Genomic DNA, 16,917 nt, shown 5'->3' with positions numbered 1-16,917 from the left:
TTTTAGACTGAAATTAATAAAGAATTCGCCCGTCCCTCGGTTCTCCCGCCGCGCAAGTGGGCGACCACTGAGTATGCCGGCCGGCTCCCTCCCTCGCTCCCTCCGCTGCCGAAATCCCCGTGCGAAGCAAACGCAATTCATCGAGAGCAGAACTCTTGCGGCCTTAGACCGCCACCCCCACCTCCCCCTTAACCTCACCCCCTGCCGCCCCCCCCCTCCACACCACCCCTATCTGTGTACATACTTGTTCCCTCAAGACCCTCTCCGAGATAACGCTACCCAGGGCGACCGTCGAGGGGGCGAGGGATAAGACTATATCACCCCTTTCCGCCGCCCCAACCCAACCCCCCTCTCTCCTTCACAACCCCCCCCTTGAGTCCCGACGCACACACTATTCCTATCCGCAGCACAGAACTTCCCATTCGCGCCATAAATATTAATTCCTCGAAGGGGAGAGATGCATCACTCCGGGAAAAGAGTCTACCGGCGAGGAAATTACGTGGGACATATTTTAAAGAGCCTTGTACCTTATATACTCTCTCTAAGCCCATGCCTCGTTTTTTTTGTTTTATGCCCATCGTAAAAGAGAGAAACTTTCCTCCCAAGAAAAAGATTGGAGAGCTGATCAAGAGAAATATTTATTTAACAATATGTAATAAAATCCCCGCTTTTGTGTTTCCTGGACCGAATCTTTCAACATCGTAATATTTTTAAAAAAATACTAAGCTCGATTTAAAGGCTCTCCTCCTGGTTTGTAATTTTTTTATTTGTTGCGTTTGATTCGTGAGAAAAATGCGAGACGTATGGGCTATTTTTTTATTGTTTCTCCAGTTAAGTTTTGGACTTTTCGTCCTTTGTCCCTAGCAACCTTTTCGGAAAAAAATTTCTCATATTTCTGGAGATTTACGACATATCTTGAACACCGATATAGAGTTGGGGTCTCTTTAAATTAAATGAATATATATATATATATACATATTTATTTATTTATTTATTTATACTTATATGTATTCAAGTAGGGAGAAGGTGAGTGTGTTTTTTTTACTGCCGGCGCTATCTTTGGACCCTTAATGATTTTTCGCTGGCATTGCGCTGACTCACGTAAAAATGAGTCTTTTTTGAACTCCGTATTTTTCATTCCGACGTTTATTTAGCTCTGCGGAAAGCAGATAGAGATTACGCTTATGGCTTGTTCTACAGCCCCAGGTCTTCAAATTATTGCCGTGTGGTTTTTCCGTCCTCGTAAGCGTGAACTTAAAAAAAGAAAAAACAGTGCCCCAGCCAAGCGGGGGATTGACACAAGCTGTTATAATCCGTGTCCAACCCCTAATGTCAATATAATCCCGTTATGTACTCAATGTGGGGTCCCTGGCTAAGCCAACAGATATTCATCTCGGATTCGTCTCTCGGGGTAATTCGATAAACATCTCAGTCGTATGTGTGTGTGTGTGAGACTATCCGAGGAATTATCTGTCCGCATTTGTTTGACTAAAGGCACCGCCGCAGTGTAGTCTACGCGAAATTTTCGTTCCGGCGCCGTCATCTAAATCCCCTTTCGAATCCCCAGCGGATTTTCTCTTCTCCCAAGACATACGTGCTTATTGCGTGACGAGGGAAAAATTGTTCCCTCCCGACTTGAATTTGTTTTTCATGCTCCGAAAGAACCAACCCTCGACTCATTCTTTGAACTTTAAAAGAACCACCTCCTGTGTCTATCCACGTGAGAACCAACCTTAAAGGGCTGAAGCATTTGCCGTGCACCTCGCGTGAGAATCAAATGTTACCATTTCGGATGTTTTCAACGCTGTGGGGTGACAGTAGTGGAAGTCTTGGAGACGCTCGTGTGGGAATAAATTCAGAAAGTAGAAGACACTCATCCGATTGACTGCGTCTTCTCATTATGTTCGTAACTATTGTGGTTACTTTATTGTGGTAACCTGTGCCTTAGGTAACGGAGATCATTAATTTGTTGATTGTCCATTTAATAGTAGAATTTCCTCTTATTAATTTTCAATTCTGCATGATCTGTCATTCTGTCATGGTGGAGGCATGTCGTACAAATAGTTGTGGTTCATTTTTATTCCCTTTTTTCGCATGACAAATGACTGTATTGTTCATGTATTTCGTGAATTAAGTCTCCCTCCAGCATGTATACATCTTCGCCCGTCATTTGATGGTTTCTTAGCGAATACCGTGTTTATAAGTATGAAATTCGGATTTAAAAAAATCGGAAGAATGATGAAAAGGCCTTCGTTCAAAATGTGCTCCATTTCTATTTTTTAGACATTTTTTCCCATCTTTCGGACAATTTGTGGATACCACGCCAGTGAAAATCTTCCCCTTTTTTTGTCGCGTTCGATTCATCGAGGCATTTTTTCAATCAATTTTTTCGGCGGTTTTAGCCCGTGTTCCTTGTCTGCAAACATTTGAAGCACCCCTTTAGGGACGCCATCCATCGTTTACACGTTTTGTACCCTGCGATGAACCATGTTCGACATGGTCCATCGCTTCTCGAAGCAATCGCTATCATGATTCAGCAGCAGTTTTCTTCAAATGAAAACAAAAAACTAATGCTTTCCGAGAATTTTCTTTGTTTGGTATAAGTCTCGACATAATTTGAACAAAGTAATACACATCACTATGCAAACACCTTTTCAATTCAACACTCGTGAGTGTGTCTGACCCTTCTTGTTGATGGTACACAACAATATGGCATAAGTGCCTAATCTTTATTCCACAAACTGCATTGGTGCACCATCTGGTGTCTGAAATCCTCGTTTCATACTTGTGCACTTGGTATTTTTCCCTTTTCCCACTTCCTCCCTTATAACTCACCCTTCTGGTACCTGCACCCCCTGCCACACGCCTTTTTGGTGGATCGCGGAATATTTATGTTCGTTGTCGAACATCTTCAGCCAATTTCACTCATTCAAGAATTGATTTACATACTTACTTACGGGGCCGCATAGGGAAGTCAGATGTAAGTGAGCTCCGTGAGGTTTTCTGTACATGCAGTCGTCAGTGCAGTCTAGCACATGACAATGGCGGAATGGGGTCTTATTCCCGTATTCGTTTTCATATATGAATTGACGTATCGGAGATCCAAGATGCTCTTATGACAGTGGAGGAGGGCGAGTAGTCCTCATGAAGAACTTATATCCCGTGCGAAATCACCGAAGAATTGCAAATTGTCGACATAACAGCTTCTGCCTGCCTTTGTTTGAATGATATTGGTTCATTTGTTGTCGTTAAGGGGGGAATGGACAGCCCAAAACGCACGGTTTCAAGAATCTGCGTCTCAGTGCTGGTCCAAAGTAAGTTTATTCCAACCCACAAACACGTTTAAAAAATTGATGAGAACCTCCGCGCTTCCAAAGAGTGCTTTGGAAACGCCAAGCTTATATCACATCTGTTCACGAACTACGCATAAATGGGCGTTAATTACTAAATTAATTTCCGTAATTCATTTCAAATGCATGGACCAAGGTGACACATTGCAGTCCACGACCCAGCAACCTCTTCTATGGCGACCACTTAACATCATCAGTGACGGTATTTTTTAATGAACTTTTATTCCGTTTTTTGCGCGTCTTGAAATATACTCCGGAGTTTCGGAACGGAGAATATTGGCGATATTTTGGAAGGAATATTCATTGTTTGTGTGAAAAGTATCGGGAAAAGTTTCAGTTATTCATAAAAAACCTAAACGGCTGTCCGCGATCCCGTCGAGCCGGAGAAATGAGAGAGTGCGTCCTATCTCGACTTATTGTCCGAAACCAAATGTTTTACGGCACCCTTAAACACTCCCCCACCCCACCCTGGGCACGCGCCCTTGAGACGCACGCGCCTGTATATTTTCCGTCTGTTTACGAGACTCGTGGTTTCACGTAATTAAGATCTCCTTGGCCAGAGTTTAAGACTTTCTCTACGTGTATTTCTTTTATCCCTCGAACCATCTAGATACCGTTTATGTTGAAATAATGAAATATATATATATGTATAACGATTGTAAATTGTTCGAGCTTTCGGCCCTCTCAGAGGCCTTCTTAAAGAGTCTCTCTTGAAGAAGGCCTCTGAGAGGGCCGAAAGCTCGAACAATTTACCGTGTGAGTGTCCTTTTAAATGTTGCTATTCTATTCTATTTGTGTTATATTGTGTCAGCCCATTATATATATATATATATATATATATATATATATATATATATATATATATATATATATATATATATATATATATATACACACACACACACACAGTAGTCTTGGCTATTTCATTTTTGATGACGTGCTGCTCCCAGGGATTGACGCATTCCGACTCTAGTTGAAATAGTTTGAATTATAATTGTCCCTCGCTCGAGGAAGTTGTGGCGTGGAAAGAGGACGAACCGACCATTGCATGCTTCAGGTCGCACACCTTGGTCACTTTTTCCCGTCAGCCTTTTTTCAGTTCGGCTTGCTACATAATAAAACTTTTATTTCCCTTTCGTTGTTAACTAATCGAGAGATAACGGAAAAAATTCCCACGTCGAAGAACAGAGCGTATTTTTCTTCTTTTATTTTGAGAAATATCGACTTCCCTTTCCGTTTTTCAGTCCCTCTCGTCAAAATCCAAAAATCCAATTATGAACCGACCCGACCCCGAAAAGTGTTCTTCGATCGCGGAAAAACTTCGCAGGTCACGTCGCGATTGTTTTATTTCTCCGAATCTTAGCCTACACCATTCTTCCTCCCCACGGAAGTCGTTTCATTTTTTTTAATCCCTTTCAATTTGGACGCCACCTGCGAAGTTCTGGTGGACTTAAGCGTGTTTTTTTTAAGTATTTTAATTTCATTTTCCGCTGTGATATTTTTAGGTGGTTCTGTTGGGATTGTGGCCCTGAAATCTGGGCTGATAAAACACCGAAAGTACAGCGAGAGATTTCTTACTAATGGCCGGGGATTCGATATCGAATGGAATTCGATATCTTTTGGTGACGGGAGCAGAAAGCGATATCACTCGGGCCGGCGACGCATCTGGGGATGATGGCGCCTCCCGCCATTATTCATCGGTGTCCAGGGGAGGAATGGGGGAAATTTGAATTTAAAAAAAGGTCGAAAACTCCTTCCCCCCCCCCCCCCTCTCCCTCTCCAAGTCGTTCCACTCCCGCCTTCCCGTCAGTCCTTAAAGGCCCAACCAACCTTTTTTTCAAGAAAAAAGGTGGAATAAACACTAATTTTTTTTAAGTAGTTAGTTCATTAGGAAAATAAAACGTCAAATCGAATTTGGGATATGTGGCGTGAAAGGGGCCGAAAGTGATTAACGATCTATCAAATATAGAAACAGTTCATCGTCTGTAAATCTTTGAAAGGCAAACACTGGCAGACTTCCTGCCGGTTAGAGAAAGCGAGAGAGAGAGAGAGAGAGTGCCCCAAATAGACGCGGGTGTATGTGGACGTCGGATTAATCTTCGCGATCCCACGGCTGCGAATGAAGGACGGCTGGTTATACGCCGTGTCGACTGCGGTCTTGTGTACTTATTCATTTAAACCCAACCTTTTTTTTAAGTAAAAAAGGCATCCTCCCTAATAAGCTTTTCCGAGAGGTTTATATCTTCAGAAGCAGTAAAACGTCACGGTTATATTCGTCGGAAAGTGATGGTGAGTCATAAAAGCTATGGTGGATATATTTCTCTCGCCTACCTCCTTGGTCGGCTCATTAATGTGGAGTTTTCGATCTCGCATTAATCGCAGCGAGGAAAATATCGCCGACTGCTTAAGAAGGCGTTTTTGAAGGAACGTCTTTTTATCAATAAGGCGTTCTTGAATGACACAGAATTGAAGAGTCTAATCTCTGTGCCATTGAAGTTTTTGTCGAGGCTTGACTCTTCTGGTGTCTTCGGAACTAATTTATTATTCCCTTACGTCATCCATGTGGGAGAATACTCGTCCATTTTAAAGTTTGAATTTCTAGACTATCCTGATTCCAGTGAGTTAAAATTTGCGACAGGGTTTACGCAATAGCCGTCAAACTTTTGCTCATTTCGATGTGTCTGCAGTATTGAATGAAACACAGGGATTGCCCAGTCTCTATGTTGCATTACAGTTCTGGTGAATTTGTGTTCTCCAGTAGATATTACTTCGAAGTTTGACTTCGTAGCAGGCGTGCCCAATGCCTAGGCAGACAAACTTAATTTGATAATTTAAAAAAAGTTGAAGTATTGACCAACCTTACATTTCAAGTATTTGCCAACTTTTCCAAACAAAATGTCCACAATCCCTATTCGTATCCGCATTCCGGAATTTATCAAGTCTTCCTTCCTAGCCATAAAATCTCTCTTTTGCGGAAGTTTTGGCTTGCATCGATTACTTTCTACTTGCTGGGTTAACTACCTCACAGTGAGTCATAAAAATTCGGGGGATTGCAAAGTTTTTCAGATACTTAATTTTTTTTTAAATGCGGAGCTGTACGTGATTTCTATAGCACTCTAATGTTTCTGTGTTTAAAAGTATTCGTCTTGCAAATCTTTGGTGATGATTACTCAAGCTTTATTAAAACATGAGGGTATTTTTGTATGTGAAGGGATCAAATCTCCAGGTATAAAGTATCGTTATTTTTTCTTATGAGGAACGACTAGTATTTCGACTGGCACGAAGAGAAATTACATGGTTTTATTAAAAGTTTCGGAAAAATAGATTTATTCATCAAATATTGCAATATATGCACAATGCCTCTCAATATTCTTCAAAGTATATCCCTTCTTGAGCGTTGACACACACTTTCTCAAGAGCGGCCTTTCCTCGACTCGAAGGCTACCTCCTGGTGGGCGGCGGAAGGTCCTTTAAGGGTACTATGCGTGCAAGCCTCTTTGACGGCACTTTGGTTCCCATGGTGATGTCCTTCAAGGGAAGGAGGATTTAAATTTTATAGGGAATAGGAAATAGTCTGCTGGTACCTAGTCGGGGGGCAAAATTCCTACTGTAAAGGGGCTGGGAAATCGTCGCGGTTCCGTGGCCAAAGGTCTTCTTTGCAAGTAGACAGACGTTCGACTCAGCTCTTTTGGTCGTCCGTCCATCCGTCCGTTCGAGAGGATGAGTTTAGCGCAGATATTTCGCATCGCCAAATTTTCAGTGATATAAATGGTGTGTGCACTAACACTGTCTTATATCAATGCCAACAATACGATCTGCGATCATGCGCACACTTAACCGACATGGTTTGAGTTCAGCACTTCACGCAGTAGACGTCAGGGAAAAATTGTCACCGATACTTTACATACAAGCAGCATTGTAGTATTCAATTTGCGGAAGGCCTTCGCAAGCAGACGCTAGGCGCTGCTCTCTTTGTCGTCCGTCCATCCGTCCGTTCGGGAGGATGAGTTTAGCGCAGTTATTTCGCATCGCCAATTTTTCAGTGATTTAATGGTGTGTGCACTGTCACTGTCTTATGTCAATACCAATAATACGATTATGCGCACACTTCACTGACACTATCTGAATTCAGCACTTCATGCAAATACGTCAGGAAAAAATTGTCACCGATACTTTTTACAGATACCTCGTATCTTATTGCTCCGTTGCTGATCGAAGTAGAAATTATTCATGATTTTTGCATCCGTATGATGTAAATTGATGCGACACTTCGGCTGGTAATCAGTCATCTAATTGTTTTTCCTGCACTCCCGCCCAATTTGGTATTCGCCCACCATTCTCCTCTAGCCGTCATCTTAGAAATAATAATGGCGACGTGATAGAAATCATCTCGGGTGAACCGCGCGGTGGAGTACATCGAGGAGAGAATTGCCGAAGCGGCTTGCCTGGCGAACGCATGAAACAGGGACTTGTAAGCCAACCACCCCTCATCCGATTTTTCCGGGTGGTGACTTTATTTTATTTTTTTGCGGCGATCAACCATTTTCCTCCGGTTTCATTTTTTTCCCTCAAGTTTCTCCTCTCCACGTGTCGGGGTTTGGGATTTATTACAAACTGTATTTCAGGATTTCGTTCCCGCCCTTCCCTCGGGGATACCACGTCCCCCCCGGAAAAGTTTTCCCTCCCTCCCCCCACAACCCCCCGCAACACTTGTGCCCGCTCCTATCTTCGCCAATATCTCAATCATTCCTCCATTTTTCTTCCTCAAAACCCCAGAAACGCCTCCGGCTTCCCAAAACCTCGAGACCCTAACCCTTCTGCGCCGACCCCCTCCCCAAAGCCCTCCACTCTCCCTGTCACTCGCCCTCTATCGTTGCGTCCCCTTTCTGCTCATCCCCCTCCAGACACGTCCCCGTTTCTCCTCCGCCTCCTCCCATCTGCCGCCCGGGGAATCCCGCGCGGCGCCGGAGCCCTTCCCACCCACGCACCCCCCGCCACCCACCCCGAAGGGCACGGGCGCGAAGGCGCGTGGCGAAGCAACCCGGACGTGACGGCGGGCCCCTCGCCCCTCATGTCGACTCCTTTCGAGTTTTCTCGTTTTCGGCCGCCGTTGCCGGAGAAACCCAATCGCCTCCTTGTTCCACAACACGTGTAGAACACACACACGCACACACAAGCGAACACACATTTCACGCCATTCGGGAAGACGCGATCGAGGAACACCCAGAGGACAAACACGAGGTCAAGTTGAGAAGGGAAACGCTCTCTCTCTGAAACCAATTTCCTTCCTGCCAACCTCTAGGTCTATGCACCGTGTTTTCGCTCCTCCTAAGGGGAGTGGTAGTCCAGTGTGCCGAGCGTTGGATTCCTGAACGTAGGGTACGGGTTCGATCCCCTGGGACGCCTCTCAGCTTCGACTCAAACTGTGCGACTTATCGTGTCTGCCGAATCTTTCTGGGAAGCCACCGGCGCACGGGGAAACGAGCGGTAGTGGACAGCCGAGGTCATTTGTGCCGTTTGGGACGCGTGGGGAAGGAGGAAGGGTGGAGAGAGAAACCCGGCGTCGACATTAGCCTACTCTGATAACGAAAGGCGCCAAGGGGTCACACAGTTTAACGTCCCATCCGATGGACGGCGTACTCACTCGAAGTGCCCTCTACGAAGCACCTCGGGTAGGGATCAGGATACCGCTGAAAAATATCTGTTTCCTCTAGGATTTGAACCCGGGTCTTCAGGGTGGGAAGCCAATACGTTGGCCACCTCACAACCCCGATCCCCCACAGCGATAAAAGCGGCCCCTCCTCCTCCTCAATCGGGTGCCCTGATGTGTGAATCTCACAAGGCCTTTTTGTCTTAGCGTTAGGAGACGTGTGTCGTACCAATCTTACCATCGCGTTGATCTCTGCGGTGGCTTGACCTTTTCCCTCGTGTGGGGGGACACCCGCGGGACATCTAACCCTGCATCGCCCAAGTGTCGCCACAAACATCGATATCAAACTGGATCATTTTCAATAATACCGGAAAATGCTCACATTAAAGCGAAATAATTAATTTAGTAATTCCGCGCTCACTCTTTTTAGGAGACGACCTAGGTTTCGACTTCGGACGTCATTATCGAGTGATGATGACGTCCAACGTCGTCTTCGTCATCATTTGCCTAATAAGGTGATCTAGGACAATCAAAGTACTTTTTCCGTTATAATTAATAGAAATAGTGTATTTCCTACGGTGAGTTTTCTTGAGACAACCGCCTTTTGTACCTCCCACCGCCGTAAGAGGACGTAGTGTAATGTTGCCCCCCTGCCATCTCCCGTAAGAGTTGAATAATTCAGGGACGGCTCCCACCCTCGCACGCATCTGTCGCCTCTCGCGCATTCATTCGTACACTCTTTCACGCATCCGTTCCCGAAACTTTTGAATGTTCTCCATTCAACCGCAGTATGACTTCCTCGCCCCCCCCCCTTCCCCTCCGACCAGTCGGTCATCCCCCCTCGCTTCGCATCAAAGGCATCCATCCCTTCGCTCAACACGGCGAAGCCAGTTCATATTTCTCATTTGCCAGCAGTCTTCTGCTCATTCCTTTCATGCGCCAGTTCTACATGCCTGTCAATAGTCAATGCATCCAATCCACATTCTTTCATAGGCCATTCATTCCTCAACTCTCCCATTTTCAATGTCTCCTACTTGTTGCCGATAAATCACAGTACCCGATTCTCACCAGTTTTGCTCGACGTTGTTTGCTTAAAAGGTTCAAGTTATTATCGTAATTACTTCAGTAATTTCTAAGCGAGGCTGACTTTTCACCCTTTGCGACTGTAATTGGACCGTTTTCAGTGCTTAAGCCATCCTTCCTCCTTGTAATCCGTCCTCTTCATTGGGAGACGCGTGATAGTATTGGACATGGAGTGAAATGAAATCACACGTTTTGTGTATGCAAAAGATTAGCCATGAATACCGCTAAAATCGCAGTGTTTTCCACAATTTATTCCTTCTCTGCAAACAGTTTCTGTGACTTGACCGTAATCAGCCACAAATATGTTTGGAGATGGGGGTAAACATAATTTATTTCATTTTCATTATCGTGGCATGCTACAAAACTGCTAAAGTGTCTTATTTCTATTCAATTCTGAAGAGACGAAGTAGGTTTACTGTTAAAATTACGAAATTTCATCAAATTTGAGACGCGAAATTTACATTAATCATTGGCTTTTGTAATTTTAAATGTACTCCGAATTATGCGAAATAGCTCGGCCGCTATTTATTTTAAAAGTGTGGTCCAATTCGAGTTATTTTTCCATTTCGTATCGCTCTATGTGTTATCCTTCGACACGTTTTTGATCGACCTGTTATATAAGGAGTATGCAAAATAATTAACGACTATGGACGTGCATAATTTTGTCGATAGGGAGTAAGCTTAATTATGAAGTATAATTTTGTGACCTTGAAATCGATGTATACGTAAATATACTAGTTTGCGTGACACCCCCCCCCCCCCGATTTCATGTTGTTGCCTCGTCTCCTTCAGTGGCATTATTAGTCACCTGGGGGCCCGCCCATGGAGGTCAAACTTAATTTCTATCTGTCACTATTTGTCACCGATGACCTTTTCCAGTTGAATCCTTGCCATATGCACTTTGTTTAATCTCCACATTCTTTCTTTGGGCATTTTCCCGGAATTGCCATTTCTGTTGAAGGAAGTGTGTTCAATGAATAATAACGGGAATTTGAGTCATTTGAGAAAGAATTTTATTTGCTCGTCCATATCAATGTTATATTATCATATCAACACGTTGCGCTTCATTTCCAATCCTCAAAGAAACACTTCTCCAAACTGGAAACCGTCTTTGGAATATCTTCTACCCTTCTCTCAGTGATGCGTTTTTTTCGTCTAATTCTGTATCCTTAGTATACAAAGACGACGGCCCTTTATGAGGTTCTCTTCATTATTGGGAAGAGAATCAATTCTCAAGGGATTCGCCATGTCTGGCGCACTCATACAATGCAGGCTGTGACACCATTACTGCAGTGCTGTCTGTTTTCGGCCAATCAAATTCAAGAACGACATGCAGTGTAAATTAGCAGGTGCACTACATCGCGGTGGTACCGTAGCCAGGATTTGTTTCGACCCGATTACACGAGTTCTTTTCTTCTTATTGCTTCTAGAAAACGGCGTCGAACTTGTAAGTAGCATGTACTCTTTATTGATTGTTTGACCTCGTGGTTCAAGAACTCATAGTATATGTACTATGCGAAATTAGAAAAATTCCAGTTACTTTTTGAACAGCCCTCGTGTTCTTCTTCCGAAAAGCCCTCTTATCTTCTCTTCGCGCGGCCAAACCGTCTTAGTCTTGCCCTCCCCATCTCCATACGTACACACGCGCTCCTTCGCTCTCCTATGCTTCACTACCCCCCTCTCTCCGATTTGAGATGCCATTTTTCCCTCGAACGTTTAGGAAGCAGCATTGCGTCCTGGGAGGGGAAAGTGTGTATGTTGGGTCCTGCTGTGTAATCACTCCCTGCCACACACCCTGGCGGTGACTTACAGAGTATTATGTCATAATAATTATGAAATATCAATAAAATAATGAGATCCTTCCTCGTCAGGCAACACGGAAACTAAAGCACCGTCTTGTCTTCTCGTATTTCCCTCGCACCCTTCCGCTTCGCTCTTCGCCCGAGGGCGAATGTTTTTAAGGTAGAACCGGGGGTCGCAATTCCACTTGAATTGCGCGGAGGACGCGGGGTGGCTTGCCCCAGACCTCCCGGGCCCAGAGTCGATCCCGGGGCCCTGCGGGAGGGCGAACGGGCCCGCCTTTATTACGTTAGCCTCGGGCCCGCTCTTCCAACCGGCGGGTCGCCATCCATCCCTTGGCTCCGCCCACACACACGCACACTCTCGCACGCACTCGGATGAGAGTGAAATTCGGACATGTCCGCCGAAATGAAGGATTCATCATTTCCTCGCTCGATGCGGCGGCGTCGTTCATTTCTGAGTCGTAGGATTCTCGCGAACCCTTCTCTCGGCTCCCGAAATCAACTCATCTTAATTTCATTCCCCCTCTCCGCCGCTAACCCCTCCCCTCCTCCCCCAAACCCCCTCACTCCGTTCATTCCCTCCCCGCCATTCTACCAGCACCCTCTACCTACCCCCCCCCACCTTTCGCCCCCCCTCCCTTCAATCCGCCCCCTCTCCTCTCCAGGGTGTATGCGTACAAGTCCATTTCCATTCCAGGGACTCCACTCTTGGTATTTTTTTTATTTTAATCCGTCTTTCTCTTTGTATCTGCTCAATTAGCTCGTTTTTTGCGATGTTCCATTCGTCCCTTGCTCCCTCTCCACGACTCCATTCGATGCTCGAGGTATTTTTCAGTCGCTGCAGTCAGTAGTCATCTTTTCAGGGCGAATATCCCCGCACCCACCCAAAGCATATGGGTGCGGCATCATGCTCTGTGCCCTTAGATGGCCGTAATGTGTGTTTTTCGTGAACTGTATAAAGAGTATCGGGAAAAGTTCTTTGAAAAATAGTTTTATTCCGCTAGATGTTACCATTATGCCTCTAAATTCTTCGGAGTACATCCCTTGAGCGTCGGCACACCTTTGCCGGAGCGTCTTTTCCACGACTCGAAGGGTCCCCCTCTGGTAGGCGGCGGAAGGTCCTTAAGAGTACGCGTGCAAGCTTCTTTGACGCTCTTAGTGTCCCATTTGGTGGTGGTGTCCTTTGGGGGAGGATTTCACTTTTAACTGGGAATAGGAAATAGTCTGCTAGTGCCGAGTCTGGACAGGTTTAGGGATTGGGAGTCATCACGGTGGCATTGCAGAAGGTCTGCAAATCGTGTATGTGTGAGGAAACAGAGATATTCAGATTAGAATCGCGCCGAGGAATCAAAATATATTATTACAGTGAATCGATATTTCTCGCGTGCACGTAATACCTTAGCTTCAATTTAACTTTCCACCGTGATATTTTGACAAAATGCTTATGACTTTTTCATCGTTCGAAATGGAATGGAAAATCCAAAATTGATAGCGTGTGTCGAGGTCAAAGGGAGGATAGATATCTATCTTTGCAGAATCCCTTCGGTAGAAATGTGGGCAAAGAGTTGGGCCTAGCGTGAAGTGGTTCACTCGTGAAATCATGTCTGGGAATAGTTTCCGGTGGTACATTCCTATTACGATTAGGTTTTCCTTCGTAGTCGTTGATGAAATTCCCTCGTTCTAAGCAACTCTTAAGTTCATGGCGTACGTCATGAAGTGCACCCAGGCAACCGCTCACGTGGGGGAGGTAAAACTAAACGGTACCCCTTTCCCTGTGAATGTTGTTATTCCTCTCCTGTCGCCCTCTTCCTTTCCCTTCTCCCCTCCCCCGCATCCGCATCCCTTCCCTTCCTCGCACCATCCCCCTCTCTGGGCGCCTCCCTCCGCACCACTTGACCACGCCATTCTTTTTTTCACGAGCGTAGTACGTATCTTCATCTTGTTTGCCTTCTCGGTTTTTCCACCCAATGCGGGTGTGCTCCTGTCCCCAAGCCAGCGACATTTCCACCCTCTCTCCCTCCCTCTCCAACCCACCCCCCTCGGCCTCCCTCGCCCAAATCACGCTGCGTCGCTCCGGGGCATGCATCTCCCTCCCCCGGACACGCCACCGCCCTCATCACCGAACCACCAGTCAGTCATTCGCCTTCCTTTTCCCTCCCTCCCTCCCTCCCCCTCACTCTCCTCCTCCGTCCCCAATAAACCCTCCTCCCCTTCATCCGTGGCTGGCAACTAGTTTCTCCTAGAGGAGAGGCGTTTATCTCCCGCAGAATGAACCAAATTTCAATCCGGGAATAGACCCGACATAATAAATGTAATTCCTCAATTGCAAGGGGGCATTGGACCTCGCTGAATCAATCTTGTCCATTAATAATTATTTCTCATGTGTTTCTTAGTAATTAAAAAATATTGCAATACTGCTTTTTGCCGGGTCACTTTATAATAAAACGCTTTTAATATTGTAATTGTGTTACAAAAATTAATATGATAGACTTCCAGGCAATACAGCGTTATGTTCAATATAATTTTAAATAAATAAATATATATAAATATATATATGATGGTGCTTCAATCATTTAAACCTCTCGGGCTGAATCAAGACCACTGAATCCATCCAATAGCCACCCTACACATCCCCTCCTTGTCAGTTAAATATTCGTCCCTTACCTCAACTCCCCCCCCCCAACACATATCCTCTCCGCCCTTCCCCCGAAAACGGCATTCTGATCATGACTGCCGTGCCGCCGAACTTTCAAAATTACATATGTGAGTGTCCTTTCTTTGTATTTCTGTGTTTAATTGTCGTAATCAATGTTTTTACGTAAATACTTGTGTCGTCGCTTAAAAGCGTTCCTTTTCAAATATATGAATAAATAAATAAATATATATATATATATATATATATATATATATATATATATATATATATATACATACATGTTTAGCTCTTATGAAATGTAGCGTCCGTTTCAAAAAGATAAGGCAGGGGCGGCGAGTTAGAAAATGGAATATAGAAGCATTAAATGGTTTGAAAAGGAAGGAATACAAACAGGCAGTAGAGGAAAGCATGGAGGATGGTAAAGAGCTAAGTACTATCGAAGAAAAATTGGAAAGTTTCAAGAAAGGGTTGTCTAAAGCCGCAAAAGAACCTATTGGAACCATTAACAATAAAAGGGCTAGGAAACCATGGATCGCGGATGAGATGATTACAAAGATGGATGAGCGGAGAAAATGGAAGAATTTAAATACAGAGTTAGGCAAAATGAAGCGCAAAGAATCAAACAATAAATTGAGGTGGGCAACAAATAAAGCAAAAGAAGCATGGTGGAAGACGCAGTGCGAGGATATGGAGAGTCTCCAGAGGAAGGGTGAAATTGGTGCGCTGTGCAGCAAAGTGAAATGTTTATCAGGAAGTAAGAAAGGAAGATCTATGCTAACAGTTAGAGATTAGGCGGGTAAGGTAATAGTTGACGCAGGAAAGGTCCAAGAGAGATGGAAGGAGTATAAAGAAGAACTGTATGGTAAAGAGCTCTTAGACCAACAAAGTTAGACATTGAAAAAGAATATGACGTAGAGGAAGATAGCTTAGGTCCAGGCATACTCGACGATGAGATAGAAAGGGCGTCAAGGGAGATGAAACTAAATAAGGCCTTGGGTGTGGATAACATTCCCGCGGAACTATTGAAATGTTAGGAAAATGTGGGAGGAAGAGGCTATATGGGCTGATTCGTAGTATCTATGAGGAAGGAATCTGGCCGGAAGACTTTGTGAGATCAGTTTTAGTTCCTATTCGGAAAAAGGTAAAGGCTACATCATGTGAGGGCTACAGGACGATAAGTTTGATATCCCACGCAGCTAAAGTTGTTCTCAGGATCATAAACAAAAGGATAGAGAGTAGGGCAAATGATTACATAGGGGATGATCAGTTTGGGTTTAGGAAGGGGAGAGGTACGCGTGATGCCATTGCAGTAATGAGATTATTAATCGAGAGGAATATAGAACACAACCAGGAGGTATTTGCCTGTTTCGTAGATTTCGAAAAAGCGTTTGATAGAGTTAATTGGGAAAAACTAATGAGTGTATTGCAGAAAATAGGAATATATTGGAGGGAAAGGAGGCTTATCCGCAACCTGTACATGTCTCGGACTGCTCAGGTGCGGGTGGGGAACGGGGAGTCCGGTTGGGCAGTGTTGCTCATTATCACCGTTGCTGTTCAAGCTGTATGCAGAGGAAATGATTAAAGAGGAATGGGAAGAACTGGAGGTAGGAATGAAAGTGGGCGGGGAATTCGTAAAATCAGTTAGGTTAGCTTTAGTTTGTCAGTCAGCCAAGGGGCTGCAAGCATTGCTTAGTGAATTGGAAATTCAGTGCAACAGGTATGGGATGAGAATCAATATTAATAAAACAAAGGTTATGCGATTTTCTAGTAAGAAAAAGGCTAAGCTAAACATTAAAATAGGAGGGCAAAAAGTAGAGCAGGTAGAACAGTTCAGGTATCTCGGAAGTGTTTTGGACCAACACGGTCAAAGTAGTAGGGACGTAAGGAGAAGAATTGCGCTAGGTAAAGAGGCTTTCTCAAGGAGGAGGGAGTTGATGACGGGGACGTTGAGTAAGGATGTTAGGAAAAGACTCATTAAAACTTTGATATGGAGCGCAGCTACAGGTATGTACGGCGCGGAAACGTGGTCATTGAAGCAGGAGGATAGACGTAGACTGGAGGCTTTTGAAATGTGGGTGTGGAGAAGAATGGAGAAGGTGAAATGGACAGAGAAGAAAACAAATGAGGAAATTCTTGGTATGATGGGCGAAGAGAGGGGTCTGTTGGGAGAAATCCTATGGAGGCAGGAAAAGTGGATGAAGGGTGTACTGACCGGCAGTGAGATGTTGAAGACTGTGTACATATATATATATATATATATATATATATATATATATATATATATATATATATATATATATATATATATATATACCGAATAAATAGATGTAAATATTCATGTCCAATAATGAGACAAGGAAGACATAAAGGGGAGAA

The sequence above is a fragment of the Hetaerina americana genome, unplaced genomic scaffold (assembly GCF_022747635.1).
Source record: "Hetaerina americana unplaced genomic scaffold, ioHetAmer1.1.p SCAF_62, whole genome shotgun sequence".
Taxonomy (NCBI): Eukaryota; Metazoa; Arthropoda; class Insecta; order Odonata; family Calopterygidae; genus Hetaerina; species Hetaerina americana.
This window is presented reverse-complemented; position numbering follows the sequence as displayed.